We start from the raw sequence: 16179 nt of genomic DNA on the forward strand, positions 1-16179 counted from the left end.
GTAAAAGAAAAGAAGTTATCGCTTAGAAAAGAAGCTGATATTTATAAAATTAATTTTATAACTCTCCAACGCTACATTAAAAGAGTAGAAAAAATAACGACACTTCTGCATCATCTATTAACTTTGCTGGTGGTTACACTAGGCACAGGCAAGTTGCAACAAGAATCAAAACTCGAGGAATATATTGTTCATTCAAGTAGAATTTACTACGGTTTATCATCCACTGATGTAAGGTTATTTGCGTGAGAATATGGTGTTGCCTGCAAAGTCAGCTATCCGAAAAATTCGCACGAAACAAAGCGAGCTACAGAAGACTTGGCTTTCAGGATTCTTAAAAAGGAATCCCAAATTATCTCTTCGAATTCCCGAGGCCACGAGTTTATCTAGGACAACAACCTTTAATGCTCACAATGTTGAACAGTTTTATGATAATTTGCAAGATGTTCTTCAACGTCACCGATTTGAATGGCATCAAGTTTGGAATGTGGATAAAACGGCTGTAACTACAATTCAGAAACCAAATAAAATAATAGCTGAGAAGGGCAAAAAAGAACTGGAAAAAGTAAATTTAAAAACTTGTCCCACAAAGGGGTAGATCGTTAAAAAGTCACATTCTTCAAATAACTGAATATTTCAGAATATTAATAAATTCACAGAAAAGTACAAAAATGTGGAATATGTACTGTGGAATAAGAGAATGATTAACCTGTCGGCAGACATACAGATTTCGATGTTCAGTCAGAACCTTCATAAAAAAATTTAAGTAAAAACTGTCACAACTAACCCCGGTTTCTCCTACACCTAGGTCACCACAAAGGTGTTGAGATCATAAATGACGTCAGAAATGCCAAAATACTAAATATCTTCTAACGCCTTAAAATGGCCGACAAATTTCTTTCGTAACCGAACTTTGAACTTTCACCACAATAAACTTAAAACGGTTTACGTAACCGTTTTAAGTTTCTTATTCGTTATTACTGTTCTATAGTTTTATAGTTCTTTTCGAATGAATGAATAACTTCAGCAAAGTTTATGGTTTCTTGGCAGGGTAAGCATAATTCTAACAACAAGACAGAAGTTTAATAACATTAATAACGAGGTTGAGGCCGAAGTTTTAAACGTGAAAACGTGTACGTCGGACGTTTTGCGCCGCTTTCCTGTAAGCCTAGAAGTTTGACAATGGCGTTTGGATAGTCAGTGGAATCATGCTCAACATTCCAAACGCCATTGTCAAACTTCTAGGCTTACAGGAAAGCGGCGCTGAACGTCCGACGTACACGTTTTCACGTTTACAACTTCGACCTCAACCTCGCTAATATTTATGAAGATAACTGATGATTGACAACTTAACCAGATTACTGTTTCTAACAGATAAAGAGTATTGTTCGGCTTTTTACAACTCTCCTTTTTTCCCATTCCTATTTCCAGTGCCTTAATTCGACACCTACGGTCAAAATTCCTCCTCTGGCAGAGTATTTGAACTGACTCTTTCAGTGTCCGCAATTTAAAATAAATATAGTTTCAAGGGTCTGGGATTTTAAAAGTGTCCGATAAGAAAAGCTGTCCGCTATTCGGCAGTGTTTGTTAATGAAAGTTTCGCAATATTATGATTTCTTCTTTACAGTTCTGACATAACTTTGGCATTGTAGAAGTTCATAATCAGAAAAGATTTCCAGAAGCATTTTTAGACTGTTCAAGTGAAGAAAACCCAGAAATCTTTTGTGGCGCATACGCAACTGTTAAAAGAAGTAAGTGGGCAAATTCGCTTTTTCTGTTCAAGAGTTAAAGATGGCCTCTCAGGCATGTTTGTCAGCCTATGGCCGAGAGGATAAAACCACTAAACACTGGTCGTGATTCGAGCCTCGCAAACGGACTAGCCATGTGAAGTTTTTCGGGTTTATTTCTAGTTTGGAACACCGAACTAAAGGGGTCAGTTTCTCATAGAAAGTCCTTCCGGGATGCATTCGCAACGGCAGATCGTTAACATGTCACATTACCAGAACGAAAAATCCGTAAAAGAATCAATATTTACTTTTAAAATTTTCACTAATTTTTCTTACTTCATATAAAAAAAGTGAATAATTTTGCACTGAATAACGCAAATCCCTTTGAAGTGAATCATTGACTGTAGAAAGTAAATGCTTAAAAATCATTTATATAATTTTATGAGTTTCTTATATTAATTAATTTTCCTTAATTACAATTTTTTTGGTTCTCCGTGTAAATTGAAACATATCACAAAGGCAGGACTTACAAATAAGTTGTAGAGCTTCTACCATTGTAAAGACAGAAAAACTAAAATTAATGGTGCTACTTCTAGCGGAGAACAAGAAAAGAAAACGTTATCTTTGTTTTTGCAAAAAATATTATTTTATTTTAAAAACTTTTATATATTTAATTATTATAAAATGGCAAAAAGCTTAATAGCTTAACGCTTCGAGGGTTTTATAAAAAAAAAAATTATAAAGGCTAATAACGAGTAAAATCTTCATAGGAACGACCTCACTGAAAATATTATACACAAACCCTCTCTATGTACCCACCCTTCGGCTTTAAACCATCAAAATTTAACAGTATCAATCTTCCAACACACAAACCTCCCTTCAAAATTTCAGAAATTTTCGACATAAAGCACGGCAGTTGTTAAACTTCAAAGTGAGTTTACAAAATGTGGCCCCACACTTCTAAAATACGTTGTTATATAAACTGGATAAAAAAAAATTATGTCGAACATCCAGAAAATATAATTAAAACAAACGGAAAATATTTAATAAACAGTTAAATTCAAACTATTTCAGTGTAAAATTTTGGTCAGTTGGTTAAATTTTAGCAAGCGCCTTTCCTGAGCCAAATTGCATTAACCCGGTGTGTAAAATTTTGAAACTAAATGCATAGTATACAAACTGACAAAATAAAGAAATTATACAATTTAAACTGTACTAATATAATACATATCTATATTACGTAATTTACTTTGTTGTTTACCTGTGAATATAAACATAAATTTATTATACGCAATAAATCAGTTTGACATTTCATTTTGTTTCATTTCAACTTTATAACTTGTTATATAAATTGATTTGATTTCGAAATAGTACATTAAAAATATCACGTAGATAGGACTTTTAGATATGAAATAATTTAGCTAATGGAACCGTGAACTACAAGGAACAAGACTTTTATTAATTGAATAGAAACAATGTTTCATTTACTTGTTTCTTCTGTTTAATTATGTGTTAAAATTTGTACAAGCAACACTCAAAAAATAAAAATAGGCTTCACTAATCTGCCGTTTTTCACACGCCCAAGGAACCACTGGGAGACGTCCTTACTTTATTGCCTTAACAGATATAAGAAAATTGTTTAATATTCTTATATTATTTCATACAGTAGAGCGTCGATAAGTGGAACCAATTGAGGACTGGGGTCCTTCCAGTTAATGATTTGTTCCAGTTTCCGACTTTGTACGAAAAAATACATTAACCTGTCCGATGTTCAAATTTTTCTCCGTTGCGTATCGCTTCCTGTTGAATTTTTCTCCGTTGCGTGTCGCTTCGTGTTGAATTTTCGTCGATTTTAAGCCTAACGAAAATTTTTATAATAATAATCGAGGCTATCGTATCGTTAAAAATTATTTCTGCATTTTGTACAAACAAAATAAATATATTAAAAAATATAAAAAACATGAAAATTATACTTTAGAAGTAAATTTAGTATCAAAAACATTCGATTCTTCACGGCACAGTCCGACTGAAAATCGTTCCACTTTCCGGCCATTCCACTTACCGACGTTCCACTTATCGACGCTCTACTGTATATTTTACAAATGAGATTTTACAAACCGTGCCATAGATTCATTAGAATATTTAAATAGAAAATAATGCGAAATAATACATAAAAAGAAATAACAAAGAGTTAATTACAGCTAACGTAAAAACAATGCTCATGCAATTTCTGGAAGAAAAGAACCATTAAGAATATGTTAAATATTAAACACTATTTTTTGTGATTTAATCATTTATAATGTATTGTATATTAATTAATAGATATCCATATGCATTAAAATGCATTACAAATAATATTTTATTTTGTAAAGTAAATTACTATGCAATATACAGTAAAACCTGCTTGTGTGACCACTGAAAGTGATTACCTTACACAGGTAATCATTTATGCAGGTGGTCATATTACCAGGTTTCACTGTAATCTTTCCAGCAAAATCATGAAGTATAGTTACTGATGTGCCGAATATTTGCAGCAGTAGAGAAATAATTTCAAATGTAATCCAATTTATCGATCGAATTCCATTAAATTCTGTACTGAGGTAAGACTCTGCATTGCCTTTTCAAGCGTGTACACGTAAAACTTGCAGTATTGACCAACATTCTTCAACTCATTTTATTAATGAAGAGAAATACTTAATATTTCTCTTAATTTATTAATATCTTCTTAGTCTTACAGTTTCATTTTTTAAAATATTAGTAACGTTTCTAGATTCTAGTTATAAATTGTAATGTTTAAGAACATTATAAATCAATGAAAATAACTCAATCTCGTAAATTCAATAAAAATATTATTACGGATAATAATATGTGTCACACAACAGCAGAGAATACAATAAAAGATTTAGAAAATGCAAGAAACCAATTCCAAAATGGATTCTAAAGAAATCGATATATATCATTAAAAGAGCTCAGCAATTAAACAACTATAATAGAACACCTTAATTTTGCTGAGAAACATATATTTTAATCACAAACGCTTTCAACCTGATTAACAGGTCATCCTCAGGTCTACAAAACGATAATGGAACATAAACGTTCCATGTATAGAATATAAATATTTAAATCAAAATTTAGAACAAGAATTTAAAAAATATACCATAGAAACGGAATAAAACATAAAATTAAAATATATAAGAGAATAAATAAAAATAAAGATAAAGTAAAAAAATTATAACTAATAGTTTTCCAATAACTAATTCTAGCATGAGTTTTCAGTGAACTTTTTAATCATGTATTTCCACGCCGACGACAGGCTCTCAGCATCCCTCGCATTCAAACATCCTTCCCGTAGTCTACTCTTATATATTTCAATCTTCTCTGCTGTCATTGATAAAGTGGGGGAAGATACTGGTTTTATAATCGTTGCCTCGTCCCATTTTACTACCGAACCTTGGACTTGCGACATTTGTGATAAAACTGTGGTATTGGATCCTTTTTTTACGTTATACCGATGTTCCTTTAGCCTTACCCCTAAGCTCCTGTTGGTGACGCCGATGTAGTCTTTCTTAACATCCAGCTGGATGTTTTCATAAGGAACTTTATAGACACCTGGTTTTTCTTCTGCGTTTATTCTATCTTTATCATTTCTCAATATCTTATATAAACTTGGGGCCCTTTTTAAAATCATTCTTGCTTGTTTCTTACTAGCCACTTCTTTCATAATACTATTCAAATTACTGTTATACGTAAACTTCAAGCGTCTATTGTGAGCTGTATTTAATCCTTGTTTCTCATTCTTCTTTTCATACTTTTTGAGTAATCCAACTATGGTGCTTTTCCTGTAGCCTAGGGCCTGAGCTATTTGCAATATCCTTTCAATTTCTTTATTTCTGTCACCAATTCTATCACAATACAAATAGGCTCTTCTTATCAACGCTTGAAATGCAGCCATTTTATATCGATATGGATCCATGGACTGCGCTGGTATATATAGTGGGGTGTGAGTAGGCTTAATATATACGCTGGTGGACAAATGATCCCCCATGAACTTGATATTAATGTCTAAGAAGTGCACACTCATGGAACTTTTTTGCTCTAACTTTAATCTAAGCCCATCCTTGTTATTATTGATTTTATTCAAAAAATCATGTATCTTGCTATTGTTTCTCCATAATATAAAAATGTCATCCACATATCTGATGAAATGTATGATATCTTCCTTAAAAGTTTGTAGAGCTTCCCTTTCCAATCTTCTAACTACCAATTCGCAAAGAATTCCAGAAAGGGGACTTCCCATCGGAACCCCTCTTTTCTGTCGTCGGCGTGGAAATACATGATTAAAAAGTTCACTGAAAACTCATGCTAGAATTAGTTATTGGAAAACTATTAGTTATAATTTTTTTACTTTATCTTTATTTTTATTTATTCTCTTATATATTTTAATTTTATGTTTTATTCCGTTTCTATGGTATATTTTTTAAATTCTTGTTCTAAATTTTGATTTAAATATTTATATTCTATACATGGAACGTTTATGTTCCATTATCGTTTTGTAGACCTGAGGATGACCTGTTAATCAGGTTGAAAGCGTTTGTGATTAAAATATATGTTTCTCAGCAAAATTAAGGTGTTCTATTATAGTTGTTTAACCACATATAATCAAGTTGCAACCCTATTAAAAGCCACCACTTGCCATCGTTGTGCCGTACACAGATTATTAGGTTAAATGGCTGATAGTTGCGTTTATTGTATGATATGCCCAACGTTAAACCTCTCCGTACTTTTCGGCGATATATTTTACGCGCGTTGCAAACACCAACGGCTTAGCGAGAAATACAAAAAATGGTCTTCCATATACGGAAAATTTCTGCGCTTACTATTTCTTTCGCAATTGATTACGTTAACAATGCAGAGACTTGCGACAGATGATAATTCAGTGTTTTGTAGTCCACTAGAAAAATTAGTAGGAAGCGGATTAAACAGCCCTTTCCTATTGAGCATGGTTTATATGGCAAACTTTGGCATATTTTCATTACTCCATACTGGCGCAAAAAATAAATTGCGTCTAAATTTAGGCGTTTCAGGGTACGTTGGAGAGGAAGAAAACTTCAAAAATGGCAGCTAGTCACGAATTTTCTGTCTCGGTGGGCGTTCTTTTATACAATAATCGGTTCGGTCGTTTATTCCTTTCACGTATTTAAGACATTAGAGCAAGGATTAACATGGATACGAGCTGTGGTCTGTTCTGTGTATATACAATATGTCATGATTAATGAATTTGGGGTATTAATGTGGATCATTAATGCAACGGTGTTAATAAGCGCAATACAGTACGAAAGGTTCAACGCTATATCGAGGCAGTTGGCTTTAGCTGTTAGACAAAATGCAAAATATGAAATTAACGATATAATACTAAAACACTTGGAAGTCTGCGAAATAACTGGACAAGTCAACGATATTTGGGGTAATAGTTGCTTTCTTATTTACGGGATTGTCGCTTACATTATATCCTTTACTTTCTATAACGCAATATTCACAACGTCAGCTACGTATATACGAATTCTTCTTGTACTCTGTTCTGTCCTCAGCATATGCTTGGTGGGATCAGTTTCATTTGTGGTTTCTCGTATCTTTGGTAAATTCGAATAAAACTACTTTTAAAATATTAATTTCACATAAATTAATATTTGCCAATGCCAATGCCTTCTAGCTGCTTTACACCATTCAGTTATTCTCGCCGTGGAAGCTGTCTCGGAAGCGTTTCCATTCAGCCACTGACATTCAAATATACAATAGCAATCTTATCGTTTTTTTCACATGTAGTATAGAATTTTTAATAAGATATATAATGCAGTTATAATAAAATATTAATTTTAATTAATTCAAAGAACGTCAAAATATGAAAGTTTATATTTTAAAAAATACAAGGGAAGGTCATTGGAAGGTGGATGCGGCGCTTCCACTGCTTCCAATGACGGCACGCCACTGGTGTTTTCTATCCATTCATTCATAATGTACGATACGGTAGAAGTTCGTTAATCCGACACCTACGGGGCCAGATTACCGAACGTTTCTGTATTTTTCGCTAAATCCCAGATTATATGCAGTCTGAACGTTGCAGATATTACTCGCATTCAGGATGGAGCAAGGTATTTTTATCGGAAATTAAAAAAACTGGCGCGTGTTCAGGTTATTCCATTTCGAGATGGCCATAATGAGCACTGATTTTCATTTCGGTGCGGTAGGTGTACTCTCTCCAGACGCTCATCTGCACTCTCTCGTTTAGGTTGCTGCACATTAATACACCAAACTGAACGCGATTACTGTTGTATATTTCGTGCTACTCTATTCTTCCGATTGATTAATCACGCTCTGAAGACGATACAATAGAGTCTATTGCTGGTAAACAATGAGAAACCTGCTAACAAGTTAATGGAGAGTTTATTGCGCAAATTCGACATTCATTACGATTTATGCGCATGTAATGTTTATTTTCCAGACACGTAGTGTTAACACATTTTTAAAGCATTTGATAAATAGCTTTACGATTGTTTACTGTTTACTACTTTCTACTTTCCCGGCTCTGTTACAAATAAAACGGAAAAACTATCAAAAATGACCCTAAGATTTATATTTTTGGACAAGGGGGACCATGAAACGTCGACAAATGCAAACAAATTCGTTTTTTCCTGTATGTATGGATGCTAATATGTGTGAAGGCACGATTTTGTTCACCCTGTATGAAGCTTAATAACTTCCGTAGTTTTTGTCGAAAATTTCTAAAATTTTGCAGGTTCGTGTATTACGAGGTTAATGCTATTAAATTTCGGTGGTTAAACATCGGGAGAATGGGGAGATAAAGGGATCGCGTGTTATATCTGAAATAGGGTCGGAGTTAATGACGATTTTATTGGTTATTAGAATCTGTAATATTTTTAATAAAACCCATCCCTACCCTCAAAATTAAGCTTTTTGCCATTTTATAATTAAAAATATAAAGTTTTTTAAATAAAATATGGTAACGCCAGACGGCGCCACACGCAGTTTCAAATATTGCCGGGATAACTAAGCAACTACTTAATGATTCAACTGTTTGGCACAGTTGAATCATTTACTATAATGATTTAGTACACGATGCTATCGTACAGTATTTTAATTTGTGTAGATGTACCAAGTAAAGGCATTTTTCCTTTCTTCATTGTCAATTGAATTCCTTCATCGTATTACCTTATCAACTTCTTTGTACTTTCCTCAGCTTTACATTGCAGACTACCTTATCGCATCGTCCTGTCACAAATTTAAAGGAGACACTCTGTTTAATCTAATGATTTTAAGGTTCATGTTACCTTAGGTGCTAAGATGGCGGCTCGTCTGATTCCAGCAAGAAAAGAGCGGGACGCACGTTCTAACCTAGCCTAACCTATTCTAATAATTTGGTTGCTTGGCCTTTTTGTGCTCTCAGAACGGTAAAGGGCCTAAAACCAAAAATAAAAAAAATAATAATAATTTGGTTGCTAATAATTATGGTAATTTATTAGAATAGGTTTTTTTTTACTTTTTCCGCCCTGTGGGCACTAAGAGGGCCTCTTTAGTAGACCCATTATGGGTTCTGCCAGGCCCACAATGGAGTGACCAGGTGGTGAGGGACGGGGCCCGACATATCCGAACGGACCACCCCCCGAAAAATTCCTGGAGATTATTCGACCCGTTCGGATTCGATCCCGGGTCCCCCAGAGCGGTAGACCGCCACCTTGACCACTCAGCCATCCGGCCGTCAAATATTAGAATAGGTTAGGTTAGGTTAGAACGTGCGTCCCACTGTTTCCTTGCTGGAATCAGGGACGAGCCGCCATTTTGGCACCTTGGGTAACATTAACCGATTTTTATAAACTATACTCAGGGTTCCTACTCAAAATTTTCCTCAAATAAAATACAGTAGAGCATCGATTATCCGACCCTCGATTAACCGACTTATCGGTTAACTGACCGCGTTCTAGTCGGCAAATTCAAATGTCCTCTAGTGATGTGACGCTACAATATTCGGTTATGTCTTGGCTACTTTAATATTATTTTTGTTAAATTTTTGCATGTTTTAGCTGGCAGCACTGGCTCAACCGTGAAAGGGAGGCTAGTATTTAAACTAGGCCTAATACACTATACTAATAATGTATTTTTTCATACTTTTCGGTTATCCGACTTTTCAGTTATCCGACCAACCCCAGTCCCCAATTGAGTCGGATAATCGATGCTCTACTGTACTGAATTTTTGTTTTCTTTCTCAACATTTGTTACTTCATGTATGGTTTTTGACGTTTAATACTATCACTGATTATTGAACATTACATACATTTACTTTTTTGTATTTTATTTATATATGTTACATTAAAAACCCGTTTTTAGTGAAAACGCGTTTTAACTAGTTGAAACTAGTTTTTACTGGATGCCATTGTTATAACTAGAATTTACTGTTAGTCAAAACTGAATTTGAATTAAAACTAGTTTTAACTAGACAAAACGGGTTTTAACAAAATGGCTTTGTAAAAACTGTTTCGGCCAAGGTCATTCAGCTAACACGTTCCTATAGTGTATGATGAAGTTCGTATCGCTTTAACCCTTTTCCCCTGACATCTTCTTTACATTTATTTTGCGATCCCTCCTAAGGCAATATAGGTCAGTCAGGCGATATTATTTTAAAAGGTCACCAAAAATCAAATTATCATTATATCTATATGAAAAAAATCACTTACATTTATTAATATCTTTAGTTTTAAATACGATATTTTTCAGTGCATTTTATTAGAAAAATTTATAAGAAAAAAAAATAATATATATCAGAACTGACACATAAACTTGATAATTTGTAACATTTTGTGAAAATTAACATTGTCTAGTTACATAGTTGTTTGCAGGCACCAAACCAGAAAGATGTAGAATAGTGTTTTGTACAATTCGATATAACACTTATGCATGTATGTTTATTCGTTGTAAAATTATCGCACATTATATCAAACATTTGTTTGAAATCAAAATTTTATACTGCTATCAACAAATATAATGAATTATTATACTGTATTCAGTTCATATCGAACGAGATTATATCTGTTGTTAATAAATTTTACAAAAATCGATATTTACCAAAGTAACGATGAATCGGTACCCTCGAAGTTTTGCTTAAAAAGCCAGGGTACCGATCGATCGGTCCCTTCGGGGACAAAGGGTAAATTAATGTTAATAACATAGATGTGTGACCAATATTTTCAATAAATATCGTATTAAATAATACAAATGTTTTAATTCCAATCATCACTTTATTTATTTCCCCCAAACATATTTATGTAGCTAAAATTACGTTTAACTAATGTTAAAAGTTAAAACTAGCTTTATCTAAAATCAAAACATGTACAGCAGTTAATTCTAGTTTTAACTAGACAAAACGGGTTATAACAATGACATCCAGTGAAAACTAGTTTCAACTAGTTAAAACGCGTTTTCACTAAAAACGGGTTTTTACTGTAACATATATACATATATAAAAATTGGAAAGCACGGGGGGGTCAACAAGGTTCGCGAAGGTTACCCCGAGCAGTGTCCCCTTTTTGGCATTGAGTGATGGCCACCCTACATAAAATTCATCTTTGTTTTATCAAAGTGAAATTAAAAAGACTTGCTGTTTTGCCTGGGGGCAAGCTTAAGAGTAAAATTAGTCATGTAAATTCCAGATTTTCAAGAATAAGAACAACCGAGAGCTTCGAGAGCAGTGAACTCCGACTTTAGCAACATAGAGTAAAAATGGCTTTGTCAAGGGCTGAGGAACAGCATCACAATGTCAACGACTTGAAGCTCCTCTCAATTCTTCAATCTATATTTTCTCATAAAAAATATTCTGTCATGCTTAACGGGAGAATTTCCAGTATATTTCATAACACGTAAATCGGAATTTGACTTCATGTGCCTAATTAATCCAATCTGTTTTCTAAATCCCTTCTTGCATATTTTGCATTAATGTTTATTTTCTGTGGGATAAACACTCTTGATGAGTTTGGAATTCGACTATTGTTGTAAATTTCTTTTTAGAAATGTCACAATAAAAACGAATCTGATTATTGAGAATAGTCATATGCTTCTCTAAAACCTCCCCAAACGTAACAGTCTGTTTCCATATATTACATTGTTAAGGTAATCGAAGTCTATTTCTAAACAAAAAATATTAAATGTAATTTCAGTTTAGTTTCTGTTTTAAACTTTCTATTACAATGACCTCTAAAATACGAATGATTCTGATGAACGAGTTGATAGCTTAATAAAAAAATTTTAATATAAAAACCTTTGTAACACACTTCACAAACGTAACGATGATTGTCTTCATTGTCTATGTTATTACACTTTTTCAAATTATTTATTACACATATTACACTTTTAGATGTAAACTTTCGAATGTTCTTCTGGTGTGTTTTTAGTCTTAAATGGCTTGTTACAAATATTGCATATTTTGATGTTTAATAATACAAAGTCTGGTAAAGGCAGTTTTATAGGTATAACATTTTTTACATATGTTACAAACATACTTTTTCTATCGCTATGAATTACTTTGTGCTTTCTTAAAGCGCGTTTTGTTTTAAAAGTTTCGTTACATACCTGACAAGTATGGTTAAATCAATTATTATGAACTATTTTATGAATTTCCAAAGAATGTTTTGTTTTAAAACATTCGTTACATACCTGACAAGAATAGTTACGTTCATCGCTATGAGTTTTGTGATGGGTTTTTAGTTGCTCCTTACATTTAAAACTTTCATTACAAATATCGCATTTGAAAGGACGTTCTTCACTATGAGTTTTTTTATGGTTTTTAATTGCCTCTCCATTTAAAACCCTTATTACAAATATCGCATTTGAAAGGACGTTCTTCACTATGAGTTTTTTCATGATATTTTAATTCGCATCTCCATTTAAAACCCTTATTACAAATATCGCATTTGAAAGGTCGTTCTTCACTATGAGTTTTTTTATGATTTTTTAATTGGCCTCTCAATTTAAAACCCTTATTACAAATATCGCATTTGAAAGGACGTTCTTCACTATGAATATTTTGATGGCTTTTTAATTGACCTCTCCATATAAAACCCTTATTACAAATTTCGCATTTGAAAGGTTGTTCTTCAGTATGAGTTTTTTCATGATGTTTTAATGTTTTTCTCAAGTTAAAACCCTTATTACAAATATCGCATTTGAAAGGACGTTCTTCACTATGAGTTTTTTCATGATATTTTAATTCGCATCTCCATTTAAAACCCTTATTACAAATATCGCATTTGAAAGGACGTTCTTCACTATGAGTTTTTTTATGGTTTTTTAATTGGCCTCTCCATTTAAAACCCTTATTACAAATATCGCATTTGAAAGGACGTTCTTCACTATGAATATTTTGATGGCCTTTTAATTGACCTCTCCATTTAAAACCCTTATTACAAATATCGCATTTGAAAGGTTGTTCTTCACTATGAGTTTTTTCATGATTTTTTAATTGTCATCTCAAGTTAAAACCCTTATTACAAATATCGCATTTGAAAGGACGTTCTTCACTATGAGTTTTTTCATGATATTTTAATTGGCATCTCCATTTAAAACCCTTATTACAAATATCGCATTTGAAAGGACGTTCTTCACTATGAGTTTTTTTATGAATATTTAATTGGCCTTTCCATTTAAAACCCTTATTACAAATATCGCATTTGAAAGGACGTTCTTCACTATGAGTTTTTTATGAATGTTTAATTGGCTTTTCCATTTAAAACCCTTATTACAAATATCGCATTTGAAAGGACGTTCTTCACTATGAGTTTTTTCATGATATTTTAATTGGCATCTCCATTTAAAACCCTTATTACAAATATCGCATTTGAAAGGTTGTTCTTCACTATGAGTTTTTTGATGACTGTTTAATTGGCATCTCCAGTTTAAAACCCTTATTACAAATATCGCATTTGAAAGGTTGTTCTTCACTATGAGTTTTTTCATGATATTTTAATTGGCATCTCCATTTAAAACCCTTATTACAAATATCGCATTTGAAAGGTTGTTCTTCATTATGAGTTTTTTCATGACTTTTTAATTGGCCTCTCCATTTAAAACCCTTATTACAAATATCGCATTTGAAAGGTTTTTCTTCACTATGAGTTTTTTGATGACTGTTTAATTGGCATCTCAGTTTAAAACCCTTATTACAAATATCGCATTTGAAAGGACGTTCTTCACTATGAGTTTTTTCATGATATTTTAATTGGCATCTCCATTTAAAACCCTTATTACAAATATCGCATTTGAAAGGACGTTCTTCACTATGAGTTTTTTGATGGCTTTTTAATTGGCCTCTCCATTTAAAACCCTTATTACAAATTTCGCATTTGAAAGGTTGTTCTTCACTATGAGTTTTTTGATGACTTTTTAATGTTTTTCTCAAGTTAAAACCCTTATTACAAATATCGCATTTGAAAGGACGTTCGTCACTATGAGTTTTTTCATGATATTTTAATTCGCATCTCCATTTAAAACCCTTATTACAAATATCGCATTTGAAAGGACGTTCTTCACTATGAGTTTTTTTATGGTTTATTAATTGGCCTCTCCATTTAAAACCCTTATTACAAATATCGCATTTGAAAGGACGTTCTTCACTATGAATATTTTGATGGCCTTTTAATTGACCTCTCCATTTAAAACCCTTATTACAAATATCGCATTTGAAAGGTTGTTCTTCAGTATGAGTTTTTTCATGATTTTTTAATGTTTTTCTCAAGTTAAAACCCTTATTACAAATATCGCATTTGAAAGGTTGTTCTTCACTATGAGTTTTTTCATGATATTTTAATTGGTATCTCCATTTAAAACCCTTATTACAAATATCGCATTCGAAAGGAAGGTCTTTACTGTGCGTTGCTTCATGACGTAACAATTTAAATTCACACTTAAATTCTTTTCCACATATCTTGCAGGCATGAACCTTACCATTTCTTGGAGATGACTTCACTCGATCTCCAGATGGCTGCAGACATAAATTCCTCTGAGAAATTTCGTTTTCATTTCCACTTTTGTGTTCTTTCATGTGTCTTCGCAATAGAAATTGCCACAAAAACTTTTTATTGCAGGTTGTGCAGCGAAATGGTTTTTTTCTAATATGACAGAACAGATGTGTTTGTAATATTCTCTTATTTCTAAAAGTCTGTTTACATAAATCACACGTAAGTTTTTGTTTGGAATGAGATGCAAACATAACCATGAAGTATTTCCTTTTAATCTTAAAATGAATTTTATTGCATTTTCTACTCGAAAGAATGTATTTCTTTGTTTTGATATTATATTTCAAATGTTTTTGTTTTTCTGAATTGTGCTGAATATCGTGTTCCTCAATTTGTTCTTCCTTCTCAACTGAAAGTTTAAAAAATAACATATATTATATTTGAATAAACATAACATAGCTTTAATATTAAAATATTAGAGCTGAAATTATATAATTCGTGAAGTTTACTAATGTTTTTCATTTAAAAGTAAGGCATCATTTTTTGTTTCCACTAAAAATAAAACATTTTACAATCAAAAACTGATTGATTTAGCTTTACTTTCTTAATCTGACCGTTAAATGTGTATGAAAAATTAAATTTTTTCACTTTATCTGTTTTTATTTATTTTATTTATGTAGTTTGTTCCAGTGATTATCATAGAAACGTGGAAAAAATCGTGTGCTTTTAGAGAGGGAAAGAAATCATTAGTGTTAAAAAAAATACCACAGCAAAAGTCTATGGATTTCAAGTAGATAGGCAAAATCGGTGTATTCTTAAAATTTTTTGTATCAAAATACGGTAACTTAAGAGTACATGTATACAACTATTTTCAAGAATATTAGCAACGTGTTTTCTAACACGATGCAAATATTTACTTATTTATATCATTAAATAAGTTATATAGCCCTCATTTCCTTCGTTTTAATACATTTTCTTTATTATTTTAGTGCATCCATTAACAAAGCAAAATAACATAAATCATTAAATCACAACTCATGAGTTGTGATTTAAAAATTCTGATCATTTCGACATACATTTATTAACTTCAAAAGTTATATTAATACAATATAGGTAGTTATAAATCTCTAATATCTAATCTCAGTTAAATGTATGACAGGTGAAACTTGAATGCAGTGCCTCTGAATAACACTAATATAAAAAGTCTGAACTAAGTAACATGTTACTTACTTTGGATGTCCATTTCATTCCTGTTAAAGTTTTCTTCTGGAGTTAAGTATTCATTGTTGACAGGCTAAACAATATACAAACAATACGTGAAAAACACTAATAATCACTTATTATATATAAACCAGTAACGAGTTGCTCAACTTTCCCGGCAAAGTTTTAGAATTTTAGTGGCGTTGTCTGTAATAAAACGTTTTTTAAATAAAATATGA

At 32.3% G+C, this 16179-nt stretch overlaps 1 pseudogene; it reads right to left on the reverse strand.

Moving 5' to 3' along the window:
• Positions 1-14632, reverse strand: part of LOC136974995 (zinc finger protein 728-like) — a 34772-nt pseudogene extending 20140 nt beyond the window's left edge.
• Positions 14633-16179: the final 1547 nt, after the last annotated feature.

This window comes from Centruroides vittatus, unplaced genomic scaffold, assembly GCF_030686945.1.
Source record: "Centruroides vittatus isolate TY-2023 unplaced genomic scaffold, ASM3068694v2 contig_360, whole genome shotgun sequence".
In the NCBI taxonomy this organism is placed as follows: domain Eukaryota; kingdom Metazoa; phylum Arthropoda; class Arachnida; order Scorpiones; family Buthidae; genus Centruroides; species Centruroides vittatus.